Source organism: Chenopodium album, chromosome 8 (genome assembly GCF_948465745.1).
Source record: "Chenopodium album chromosome 8, dcCheAlbu1.1, whole genome shotgun sequence".
Taxonomy (NCBI): Eukaryota; Viridiplantae; Streptophyta; class Magnoliopsida; order Caryophyllales; family Amaranthaceae; genus Chenopodium; species Chenopodium album.
The window spans coordinates 45,109,424-45,123,557 of record NC_137841.1 but is presented as its reverse complement, the minus strand read 5'-3'; the positions used below and the strand labels follow the sequence as shown (position 1 = coordinate 45,123,557).

The following is a 14,134-nucleotide window of genomic DNA, read 5'->3' as shown; positions in this document are numbered from 1 at the left end:
GAAGGGGATAAAAGGCTCAAGACCTTACATAAGCCCCCAAAGTGTGCAACTTTGCTTTTGAATCTTTGTATTTTCATGCTTGAGGTTTCTCACTCTTTTTTAGCTCTCTTTTTTTTTTTTTTTTGCTTTATTTATTTTTGCTCTCTTCTTTTTTTTTTTTTTTTCTTTTGCATTTTTTTTATTTTTATAAGTGTGGGCAATCCCGATCATGCGGTCTATCACTCACTTGGCATTCATGTTTCTCAGGCACGGTACCGAGCACTCGATAAGAGACGCAATCTGAGACTTGTTCATATCAAAGACATGTTCATGTCAAAGACATTACAACACTTGCCCTTTTGTACACTTTTATTATTATTATTATTATTATTATTATTATTATTATTATTATTATTATTATTATTATTATTATTATTATTATTATTATTATTTATTTATTTATTTATTGCTATTTTAATCTTTCGAAGTCACTCAAGCTTTTTATGAAATTGAAAATTGCATAAGTTGCACACAATCCCATCCCAAAGTTAGGTAGATATGGGTTGAAACATGAAGGGTTTATCGTTATACGAGGCTCAAAGTGGTTTACCAAAAAAAGATTGCATATTAGAAGGGTGAAAGGTGATATGATGTGGCTACAAGGGGCGCCTCAAATCATTGGTATACCTTATGCTTAGTTCGACAATTTTTTAAATTTTTTTTTTTTTGCAATGTATTGAAATGATCATATGCAAGAAAATAAATGCTCATTTTATTAAAGGAAAATAAATAATGATCGTACAACATAAATCTAAGGAGAATAAAAAGGTGCCTATGCTAGACTTATTGGGGAAAGGATAAATAAAAAATAGAAAAAAAGATTATGAAATCTTGTCGTTGAAGCTTTTCTCTTGTCCCTTGGCTTATCGTCACTTGGTTTTCTTGCCGACTGGAGGTATTGGAAGCCCGTTATTGTCGATCAAATATTGGATTACTTCCTTTAGTTTCGAACAGCTCTCAGTAGTATGACCCCTACCTTGATGGTACTTGTAGTGTACATTTGGGTTCCAACTAGGCAATATCTTCTCAGGTGGGGGATCTTAAATGGGTCCAATAAGAGTAATGAGTGCCTTTGCATGGAGTTGATCGAAAGCAGCATCGTAGCTTATTCCAATAGGGGTCAAATCCTTTCTTAGTTGCTTTCTAAATCCTCAATTATCCATGGCTAAGATTTCATTAAGGTCGAAAGTACCAACACTGTAACTAGAGTAGGTGTTTTCGGAAGAAGAAGGATAGTCGTTTTTCTTCCCTTTCCAGCCATTGTTGTTACCGTTACTAATCTTGGCCTTTTTGTTGCTTGGAGGAACATGGAGGAGACTTGAATTAATGAGGTCTTGAACGCGATCTTTGAGGATGAAGCATCCTTCGGTAGTGTGATCATGGCCTCTATGGTGTTGATAATGAGAACGCTGTTCGATAACCATTATCCACTCTCTTAATCCTTCTATTGCACTCATAAGTGTGACAACGATATTTCGTAATTCTTGAACATCCTCTTCTACACTTGATGAGCTTTCACTAGTACTTCCTCCGTTCTTTATTACTTGACCCGCTTTGACTTTTACACTATTCATCACCTCTCCTTTAACCGTTTTTTGTGAATAATATGTAAGGAAAAATATATTCATGTATGATCTTTTTGGATTCGTCTCAATAAGATCTATCATAATATATAATTTTTATAATTTTTACTTATGGAGAATTTAAGTTATTGATCATTAAAGTTCTGCATTGGCAAACGTGATAAAAGAAATAGGTCAAGTAAAAAAGAACAGAGGAAGTATTACTTAAGAAAATTTCTTTATCGCCGACCATTATTACAACCCTTTTTGTGAAAAGTGATGCTTTATCAAAAGTGTTGTCTTGGTTAAGTGCTCTTCTCTCCTTGATCAAATGCGGAGGAAAAGGAAGTTAGGAGTAAGTTTTCTCTTTTTTATTATTTATTTTGACTTAAGCTATATTCAACATGGAAGAAAATGTGGAAGAGAATGGGAATAGATTGGACCCCCACCCCCACTTGAATGACGGAAAACACACGCATACAAGACTTTCTTAACATGGTCAAAGTGTACATACATATTAGTGTGTGCTTTATATTGTGAGTGCAAGTGACATGCTTTGACTCTTGTGCAATACCATGGGACTTAATGCCTAGACTCAATTAAGGATTTGACAAGGTATTATTATTAACAAAATAATCGAATTGATTAGCAAATTGTTTAATTAGACACATAGTGATGACTTAAGCAAGATACCGAACTGTCATCAAAACAACAGGACTGTCGCCGCACTTTGCAGTGTAGTGCCAAATGACAGAGCTGTCGCCAGGCGCTGCACAACACAGTGTGGCGCTGCAGTCCAAATCGGGGCGCCATTGCAGGAACGTTAATCTAGGACTGCTTTCAGTATTTTAACTCTACGGGACGTGCCTAAGTCAATTCCGATTAAATTTTTGGACTTTAATTACTCAAATTAATTAATTAGGCGAAGTCCTTTTAGTCATTAATCAGTTTATTTAGTCTTAAAGAAAAGTCAAACAAACGGTTAGGAAAAAACACATAGAGTATGCGCAACAAATAATGCACAATTAGTCGAGTAGGCACAATATGATGCAATAAGTTCGCAACCTAACCATGGCTCTAGTTCTCTAAAGTCCGGGATATGGGTTAGTCAAAGAGGGTCCATGGTTAATTGTCCAGTTGCACCGCGTGGATGCCTTACCTTTTGAAGGGTTGGCGAGAGTGGATGGGACACTGCGAGTTAAAAACTCGCTTCCATGGTTTGGTGAATTCAACATTCTCGGATGTACCCTTTGTTGCACAGAGCGTTCAATCAGGTAGATGGAGCATGAATTCCCAGAGGGTTATGTCTATATGTAGAACATATATGGGTTTCAGAAAAGTGAGAAAAAACTCAATCAAAAGTAGGATCGAGCAAACAATGCTTAAAACTGGTTAAAATTAGAACGCATATTTCTAGCTCAGTATTGGAAGAACTTGGTGCCAGCAAATAGAGGCCGGCGCCGCAATTTGGCTCTAGCGCCTTGCGACGGGAGTGTCGCCTGGCGCCAGAGTCAAATCGTTGGCGACATACTCTGTTTTCTGACGCTAGTTCCTACATGCCTCAGCAGCTTTCTGTGCTCAATAAAACTTTCCAGTTTCGCGCAGCATTATTTCGATCCTAGTTGTAAAAGATATTCCTCAAATTTCCTACGAGTAAAAATCCTATGTTTTAACTCATTACGGATTTTCTTTCCAATGAGATCTTTTTTCTGCATATGACAATAATGTTAATCAAAATTACGCACATGAAATACTTAGAACTTTTCGAGTCTCATCCACTCATTCTAAATCATTGCCAAATTAAATTTTAGGAATTAAAATAGAAATCCTCCCCAGTGGAGTCACAAAAACTGTAGGGAATATTTCAAGCATTACCCCAAACTTGAACCCCATTGTGATCATACACTAAAGTACGGTGCCATCCAAAGGGAAGGAAGCTAGAGCGAAAGAGTCGCCAACAAGTTTTAGGAACTTGTAAACCGTTCACAGGGTGAAGGTCACACCCCTTAACGATCCAGGAGATCGTCAACTCCAATAGGTCTGGAACCATGAATGGTAGTTCAGGGATGAAGGTACAAATCCAACCTAAAAGAGATTGAACCTGCCTTAATAATAGGCCTCTAATTTATTCTAATCGTATTCTTGTGCGCTTTCTGACTAACATGCAATCAATAGATTAACCCTAAACATGTTTATCTATGTTTGTTGAATATTAATGCACAAATAAATCTATTATTGACGATCACTTGAATTATAATCGAATTAACCTAAATAAGATTATTAATTATCTTATTAAGCGGGATTACAAGTACAAATTGCCTTTAAACATACATGAAAGGTGTGATCAAGCAATAACAATAAACATCAAGTAACATGATAATAATAATAAATAATAATCATGGCAATAATCACAATATTTATAATCAATAATCATCATAAAATAATCCTGTTAAAGCATAATAATAGCAAGATTCTAGGCATGATACTAACAAGGTTAATAACAAACCCTATCATGTCACTAAGCAATAAAAAATCAAAGCTTTAACCCTAACATGATACTAACATGAATATTAGGAAAAGAATAGGAAGCATCGTAGGAATCACAATTGTCATATTTGATATTAGAAATTATAGTTATTACCCTAAACATGATACTAGGAAGATCAAAACATCCTAAACATGATTTCTATATCATAATATCAATAAAATCAATTAAAGCACTTACTTAGATGTCTCGTATCTCTTTCTAATAACAAAATACACTCGTTAGTAACTTCAAGGAAAATATAAAATCAAAGAATTAAATCAAATAACTGAAATAGAGATTTGGGACCAAACCCTCAAAAATTAAAACCTTTCATGTCTAGGGCGAAGGCAACTTCTAAATTGGCTAGATGTTTCTAGATCTTGTGAATGCGGAATTTTGTATGCAAAAGGCTAGTTTAGAAAAGAGAGAGAGAGAGTAATCAAGAGATTCTTGATGAGTGTTGGTGAGAATTAGATGGAGAGATGATGAGAATTGATGAAAGAGAGAATGAGAGATAATAAGAATTGATGATTAAAAACAGAGGTTTTAGGAGGCTATTTATAGAGAAAATCAGCCGAATATGATAAAAAACGAATTAGAGTTTCAAAAAGAATAAAACACGACTGCAGCGCCAAACGCCAGGACTAGCGCCAGATGCTGGTCCTGTCGCCAGACGCTGGAAATAAGTTTCCACGCGTTTTCTTATTTTGATAAAATTTAGCCGTACGAGAGGGCAAAATTGTATTTTCCTTAAAAACACTTCTTTTATTCTGATTAAAACTTTTAAAAGTCAATTAAAGTCAATTTATCAATGTTAATTAAATTAGGAATGAAAAGAACCTTCTAGAAGAATCTAGAAAACTAAAATCAATTCTAATCGCATTAGGAATGATAAATCAATATTAAGCCCTCCTCTAGGTCATTGGGCCACATATAAATATCAAACCGAGCTCAATTTAGTAATTTGGCCATAACTTCCTCATTATTCATCGGAATTAGGCTTATAATATATCGTTGGAAAGCTCTTTTCGAATCCGACCCAACTACACTATTATTGGACCCTTGCCATGGACCAAATCAAACTGGATTGGCTGTTTTCTTAAAATAGGTTTTCAAAAACAGAGAGAAGGAAAAGAAATAAAAACTAACCGCAACACTAGACTTTCCACACTTTCACTTCATTCGATTATGATTAGACGTGAAAGGTATTCATAACTGGGTTTGGTTTTGGGGAGACACAAATGGGTGTCTACACTAGGCAACAAGTCAAGTGGTAAGCGCGGATTGAAACCATACACTGCTTCAAATGGTGTTTTTCCGGTAACTATGCAATGAGAGCGGTTGTAAGCAAATTCAACTTAAGAAATTTAAGATCCCAATCCATCATGTGTTTGGTAATGATAGCTCAGAGAACGGTGGACATGGTACGATTAGTTACCTCGGTTTGGCTATCGGTTTGAGGGTGACTAAAGGTACTAAACAAGAGCTTGGTTCCCAGTAACTTCCACAAGGTCTTCCAAAAGTAGCTCTAGACCTTAGGATCTCGATTCAACACAATAATTTTAGGAATGACATAAACCTTCACCACTTCTCTAAAGAACAAGGTAGCCACATGAGAAGCGTCATCGGTCTTGTGGCAAGGAATGAAGTGAGCCATCTTACTAAAACGATCAACCACAACAAACACGGAATCATTTTGCCTTTGGGTGCGAGGGAGAGCAACCACAAAATCCATACTAAGATCATCCCATGGGTGACTAGGACCCAGAAGAGGAGAGTAGTTTTCTTCACGGAATTGACTCTTAGCCTTGTGACAAGTCCCACAGCGAGCTATTACATCTTGCACATCACCAAACATCTTGGGCCAATAAAAATGTTCTCGAAGGATTCTTTAACAAGTAACCGCCGATGAAAGCATTTTGGAACACAAAGTTTGTTTCCCTTAAAAAGGAAACCTTCTTGCACCATGAAAGAACCATCGACCCCTTTCTCACACTTCTTCATCAACCCACCAAAATCCTCATCATCACCATACAACTCTTTGAGCAATTCAAACCCTAAAAATTTTGCATCAAGAATAGTGATCATACAATGCCTCCTAAAAAGAGCATCAGCCACAACATTGTTCTTCCCTTCCCAGTATTTAGAAGAGAAATTGAATGATTAGAGGAATTCAACCCATTTGGCATGACCTTTTTTACTTGTATTTACTAATAACAACAAAATCCTTGCCTAAAATAGAAAAAGTGTTACCTTGTATGTAAGGCAACACATATGAGGTGTAGTTTATGCCCTCGTTGTCTATTCATTAGGCAACACATTTTTATTCAAAGGCAACAATTTAAAAAGTCAATGTAAAATGATACCTAAGGCAACAATTTTACAAAGGCAACAAGTAAAAACTGTTGCAATCTTAGAAAACAATTTAAAAGTGTTTCCTTATGTAATAATATGCTACAACCTTTTTTACTTGTATGTGCTAATAATGACACATAATTGTTGCCTAAAAAGACAACACTTAAAAAATTATGATACATGAGTTGAAAGAACTAAAATGAATAAAACGTGTGAACACAACAATAGAGAACAATTAGTCTAATGGGAAGTTGAACATAAATATAGATGTGAATTTTTTATATAATATGGCATGTGAATTCATCAAAATCCAAAAAATAATATCCAAGTAACATCACTACACAATGTATCTACGACTATAAATCCTAAATAGATCCACAAACAAGTACTTTATTTATAGTACTACTTGTTTGCACCTAACTCTATATATAATGGAGGGATTGTAACGTCCAAAAGGGGAAACAAGTCAATTGAATATAGGCAATCCCTAAAGCTCCAATAAATCAGCTCTTCATCACTGTATGTCTTCAATATATGTCGTTCTTTCATGTACTTTACACCTTGTAATACCAATCAAATTAGCAAAGTTAGAGAATAATATAGTTTTTGAAAAAATTAAGAAAGATAATTGAAATTCTAAACAAAGAATTAAAACCTTTGGCTAGTATGTCAAGAAAAAAATACAAATAACGAAATTCATAAAGCAATTTTTACATTCATCCAAGATGAAGGGAAGAAAATAGACAAACAACACCCATTAGTAAATACCTTAGATATTCACCAAGCATAGATTAGGAAGATAAAGAGCACTTAAAGGTTTGGAGGAATTAAATACCATTGACTTAATTGCCTAAAGACAAAAAAGAGCACATATCAACTGACATCACAACATGCTTGCAAACATAAACCAGTGAAATAATGAACCTCGTTTATTATTGTTAAATCACCTTGACAATACTTATGAGATCTCCAAAAGGTTCATGTGTCATGAGTCCATGGCTTCTTCAATTTTTTAACTGAATAATTTCTTAAGCTGACAATCAAGCCCTGGATGAAAACTAATACAAGCAAATATAATTATAGAGATTTGTAATAGAGGATAGATCGATCACAGAGAAGGGGAAGCCTAGTTCCATTTATATATTTTCCATACTTGTTTGGACAACTCGAGACCAATAGGTTCAGCCATTCCTATACCAGCCTACAATATCAAATGACAGGTTTCAGCTTCATCGTTATTGAATATCAATAAGAACCACTTTACACTCGAGCTTCAAGGTCAAAGAAAAAAAAGGTATCATTCTTACCTCTCCTGCTCCAAGGAATAAAACTGTGTGTTCTGCCAAGTTGCCACCAAGTAATTTCCGTGCCGCAACAATTCTTGTTAGGACAATAGATGCAATTCCCTATGCAGAGGAGGATAGAAAAAAAGGGTTAGAGCTAACACAAAGTAAACTATTACATAAAACCTATCTATCTCATCACATACCTGAATTAGTGAAAATTACAATTGAATACAACATGACTTGTTGAGTATTTTGAGAGTAGCTTGAAGGCATTATGGTTGGTAAAGTATTCGAAATTAAGTTATAAATCCAATTAACACAAAAGTTTAAAACATGAAAGTATACGAATTACTTTAAATAATGGAAATTATAATCATGGACAGTAGTAACAAACTTGTATAAGAACTTTTCTCCATAGTTAAGCTTTACTGCACCATGAACTCCTCAAGAAACTCATTATACTCCTACAACAAAAAAAAAATTACCCACTAACTTTTCATCACATGTATCAAAGAAAAAAAAAAAGCTTTATAACCTTCCAAGTGGCTCTTCTTTGTCTTAGACAAATGTAGAACTCACCGTTAAGCATTTTCTCATAGTAAGTCCTAACATCAGTGGTTATTGGCAAACACTGAAACAAGAGAGCTAAGACGAACCTACTCAGATTAATTATTAAACAAAACAAATTCACCAAGTGTCTATAATGCTTACAGACAAACTCCTCCCTGTGTTGTTTAATAAGCCAATTTTCCCATAAACATGTTCATTTGTACAACTACGAAATCATACAATTATTACAATAAGTCAATAATAGTGATCTATTTAGAGCTATGGTACATCTACTCATCTGACATCAAAGATCCCCGAGTCTCAAAATCCGTTTCTGTCATAACTATAACTTGTATGGTTCTCTCAGGCCAATTTGTTAAAACTTCAAATATTCTTCTGTTGTTAAAGCCAATCACTTTAAGTTTAGAAATCCACCAAAATCAAGCATTTATTTACAATGCAAAACCATACTTTTCCTTTAAACTAATGTTGACCCTGAGGATACTTAAAGATGCTTCCATATCTGTGACAGTATATACAATTATACAAATCCACATATTAATTTAAGAGATAATTTGTAAGAAAAATAGAGGGAAAATAGAATTAAAATTAATAAGAAAATGCAGAGTATTCATTTTAGCAACCCCACCCAACTCAATGCAACAACCTTACATAGGCATCAAGTGAAAAATAATAGCCCCGCTGCGATAGAACCAAGGAAGCACACCACAGAAATTTCTAGAAGGCATAACGTTTAGCATACAATTCCAAATTGAGAAATTTTTGAGCCTAGATTGGATAACTTTTCAAGATCTATAACTTTTATCAAGGTACTAGGGGATAAAAACGACTGCAAGTCCATAATATTTGGACGAACAGAACTGGAACTATAGGGCAACTACAAAATAACAGCAGCACTAATATAACAAGGTAGCAACAATTCCTGCAGCAGACAAACCAAATATAGTAGCAATTGGACAGCAAAATCATTATAGCAGTAGGGTTAATATACGAGCAACAATATTATAGAGTCGACAATAACACTAGTTACGCCTTTTTCACATAAAGCAACGCTAACACCAAACTCTCACATATAGCCCACATTCTTGAACATTGATGTTAAACACACGCAAATTATTCCTACTAAACATTAATGTACCAAAATTGCATCCAACAAAACATTGTATAGTGAATTATTTCCATTAATAAACACATATAATCAAGTGGAGATGACAATATTTGGGTACAGATCTAAAGTGAAAATTGAATGTACAACAGCTCATACATTAATGAAATTAATGGAATTCTGAAATCTAACTTTATTTCTACAATATCATCCACGCAACTTCAAGCTAATCAGGGTAAATAATGACTACATAATCAAGTCATTAATTTCATGAAGAAGGTTCAATGAGCTTGTATTCTTTTTTCCTCTGAATTTTGATTGAAAAAAATCAATTCATTAATTTACTAAGGAAAATTATATTATCCAATTATATGCTTTTGTCAATGACACAATGACTTATCTGCAAATTCTTATGATTATCAATTTTTTTCAATCAAACAAGCACATGTCCTAAACTATAAATTTACATCGATATTGAAGCATCAAAACCAATCAGATTAGTCAATAAAGATAAAAAATTTCCAAGTCAAAGCCTTGTTAATTATACTATTTCAAATATAGAATTAGGGAAACAAAAAAAAAAAAAAAAAAAAAAAAAGGTTTAATCTAAATCGTCATAAGTCATAAATTCACAATGTTATGGTGAAAAAGTAAAGAATGGTAAAGGGGAACCTGGTAGCAGCAGTAGGCAGAGAAAGAGCTTCATATCTTAGGGTTTTAACCATAGGCTTCTTCGATAAGGATTCCAATTGATCCATCATATTATATATAATAATAACTAATATATAAAGCTAAACTTTAAGTCAGGTCACGAGACAGCGACACTTGACATTTTAACTTTTCGCCAAGTGTCGTGTCACGTTGGATAGATTTAAATACATTTCATAAGATTAAAAAAGTTAGTTTAGAATTTTATTTTGAATCAAATTTGGATAGAATTTTAGAATAAAATTGTTTATTTAGAGTTTTATTTTCAATAAAATAAAATTTGAGTGTCGCACCACGTTGGATAGATTTAAATAGAATTCAGAAGATAAAAAAATAGTTTAGAATTCTATTTGGATAGAATTTTAGGATAAAATTGTTAGTTAAAAGTTTTATTAGGATAAAAAAATAATTTAGAATTCTATTTGGATAGAATTTATTTTGAATCAAATTTGGATAGAATTTTAGAATAAAATTGTTAATTTAGAGTTTTATTTTCAATAAAATAAAATTTGAGTGTCGCACCACGTTGGATAGATTTAAATAGAATTCAGAAGATAGGGGCTTGTTTGGCATCATTTTTTGTTTTCATTTTTCTGTTTTTTTTTAAAACCAAAAACCAAAAAAGGAAACAAGAAAAAGGTGTTTTCACAATTTTGTTATCAGTTTTTAAATTTAACATGATTTTAATAAGTCTATATATTTTTTGATTCACTATGTGACATATATAATACACTTTTAAAAAACAAAAAACCAAAAAACAGAAAACCACAGCGATGCCAAACGAACCCTAAAAAAATAGTTTAGAATTCTATTTGGATAGAATTTTAGAATAAAATTGTTAGTTAAAAGTTTTATTTTCGATAAAATACCAATTTTTTAGATGTACAAATTGAATTATATTTTATTCAAAAAAAATTATTAGATTACAATTCTAAAAAGTTATCATATAAATTTACTTTTTTATATCATAATATTTTTTGGAGCGAAGGAAGTACTTCAAGAGTAAAACATACATTTATAATATATAGTAACCGGTTAAAATAATACAGTTCACAATCTAAGCTAATAGAATTTTATAACTATGTAGACATGTCAATTAGGGTCGGGTCATGAGTAATTTCGGATTGAGTCACTTCAGGTTACGAGTCAAAACTGTTCAACCCTTGCCTAAAGTTTTGGGTTCGAATCAACCCAACGGGATTTGAACATTTATTTATTTAATTTATTTTTTGCTAATTTTTATTTTTTTTAATGTATTAAATCGAACATTTTCACTAATATTATTAGGCATTACTTTGATATATATAGAATAAAAATTTATCTTAAAATTTAATAAACAACCCGGGCATCGCACGGGGCACGATACTAGTAATTATATAAATCAATTCTGAAAACAAATGAAATTGGAGATAAAAATTTAAGGGGGTATTTACCAGGTAACGCCCGCATTTTTAAAAATACATACTTATATACCCTCTCTTAAATAACCCATCAAAACCTTTTGTTTAAACTTTTACCTTTCTCTCTCTTCACCCTTTTCACCTACCCTTTCTCTTTCACCCAAAATTCAACCACCACCACCGGTTACCACCATAGTCAACCACCAATTTTTTTAATATTTTTTTTTAAGAAATTTAAGCGTTGACGGTACAAGGGGGCTCATATGTCTGGAAATCACAGAGACAAAGGCGTCGTCTCCGGCGAACAGGTGAGTCGTTTCTCTTTTTTTTTCGTCGACGTTGAGAAACGCCTGGAGATCTGGAATCTCGAGGCTAGAAACTCCCGGAAAATCCGGATCTCCGGGTGTAAGTTCGAAAATCCCAGACGAAACACGAATGCCTGGAATTTTCGAACATACGCCCGGAGATCCTAAACTTCCAGGCGTTCGTAGCCCTCTGGGCGTTTTTTTTTCTAAAAAAAAAAATATTATAAACTTTTTTTCATGATGTGGTTGTTTTTGTTGTTGTTGTTGCTGTTATTATATTATGTTCATTATTTTTAATTGCTTGTTATAAATTGTAGTTGTTATTATTTAATATGGTTCATGGAATTTAAAGTTATTGTTTTTGTTATTAATTTTGTTTCATGTATCCTTACTCTAATCTAATGAATTGATTCATGTCTAAGCGTAAATGTTGCCTCTTATTGAACGGACTTGTGTACAATTATTCTAATGAGGTAGACTAACTTTTGCTAGCCTTTTGTCAACTATATTTAGGCAATTGAGCCATAAGGACAGGCGACATAATCTGTTCACAACAACTCTCTTTGAGTCATGTGTTCTGTTTGGATATGGTACTAATGGTAGTGCTCTATGTTGTATACATTAGAAAGAGGATTATAGACTAGGGTCATATTTTATAATATGTATGTTGCAAACTGATTCAGTGGAAAAGCCATGATTAAGCTGTAGAGGCAATTTATAATGGCCTTGTTTGGCAAATGGTTGTTGGCTGGTTCACTTGGCATGTTTAACCAGCTGAAATGTTTGGCTGTTTATAATGGCTTTTGAAATTGGCTGTTTAAGCTGGCTGTTTATAAAAGTGTTTGGTAAATTAATAATTGGTTGTTGGCTGTTTATTAGATAGTTTGTGGACCAACAAGCCAAAAGCCAACAAAAAAGCTACTCAAAGCAGCTTTTTCATTTTGGCTTAAAAGCCAGCTTTTTCGCTGACTAAAAAGCCAATTACCAAATACATTTTTTGGTTGTTTGACCACCTAAAAAAGCCAAAAGCCAAAAGCTAACCAAAAAGCCATTGAAAAGCCAATTACCAAACATGGCCAATATCTATGTTGTGTTCTGCTTTCTCCTTTTTCCTTTCATATTGGCAATTTATTACAATGCAACAAGGTTCTAGTTCCTTTAGATGTATGGTTCCTTTTCAGTGATTGGGCTCTAACATATTTGTCACACATCAGCTTAGGAAAGTCTTAATGATTTGACATATTTTAAGTGAAATTGTTTGCTTGGTGATATGAACAAAAGATTGGAGTGGTTGTTATTGGATTTAGTTGAAGCTGATTGGGAATTAATAAGAGCTGTTGTACAGCTTTTTAGCTGGAAATGGTGATGAGGTGAACTCTTATTATTTGAGGCATTAGTTTATTTATTAATACCCACGGTATTGTATGTCGGTAATTACATTTTGAACTGGCTTAAGGTGAGTGGCGTTATAGGTGGTACAATACTCCGATATTATTCTGTTAGAGTGTTAGTAATATCTTCTCTATCTTGGAGACTTGGAGGTGAAGGAGAATCGAAAATGCTATAAGGGAGAGTATGAAAAGAAGAGGGCATATAGAATATTGCATTGATAGCTTGGTAGCCTTGGTTTGTTTAGCTTTTGGGAGTGATAAGGCCACTCAAAAAGATGTTCTAGATTATATGAGGGGGTACTAAAAGAATTTTCTAATTAAAAGAATTTTAGTAGGCTAGGTAGTTGTAGGTAGTGGAAATAAGTACATAGTTTCATTTGTTTTAGTGTTATTGTTGTTATTATTATTATTGTTTTGATGTTATATATTATTATTATTTTTTTATTATTGTTATAATTATTATTATTAGTATGTATAATAATTATTATTATTATGAACTAAAATTAGACTTATTTTTAATTTCCTTTTGCAAAAAATTAAGATTGAGGGCTCGGGAACACGACACGCTGTATCACGGCGCTTAAACGCGTCAATTATATTAGATTTTAATCATATTCTTAGCTCAGTGGAGAGCTTCTCTCTCTAGTTTTAGGGTTAGTTTTAGGAGTAGATTTTAGAGAGAGAAAGTGAGGAATTTCAATGGTGATTGAGAGATTGAAGATTCAATGGTGACAATTGTATTGGAGATCTTCTCTATTATCAATGAGCATTTCTAAACTCTATCTCAATTATTGTTTTGTTTAATATTCATGTTTGTTTGATTTGTTTTGATTGGATTTTGATCTTTGATCTTTGATTAGAGTAATTGTTCTTCTTTGAGTGTTGA

The 14,134-nt window shown here is 33.2% G+C and overlaps 1 long non-coding RNA gene across 1 annotated transcript; it reads right to left on the bottom strand.

Moving 5' to 3' along the window:
• Positions 1 to 6,734: 6,734 nt before the first annotated feature.
• Positions 6,735 to 10,194, bottom strand: LOC145556078 (uncharacterized). The gene is made up of 5 exons (XR_014091726.1): positions 10,117 to 10,194; positions 7,791 to 7,889; positions 7,637 to 7,684; positions 7,431 to 7,541; positions 6,735 to 7,043 (listed from the first exon to the last, which is right to left on the bottom strand). It is a non-coding gene; the product is annotated as an uncharacterized LOC145556078 (long non-coding RNA).
• Positions 10,195 to 14,134: the final 3,940 nt, after the last annotated feature.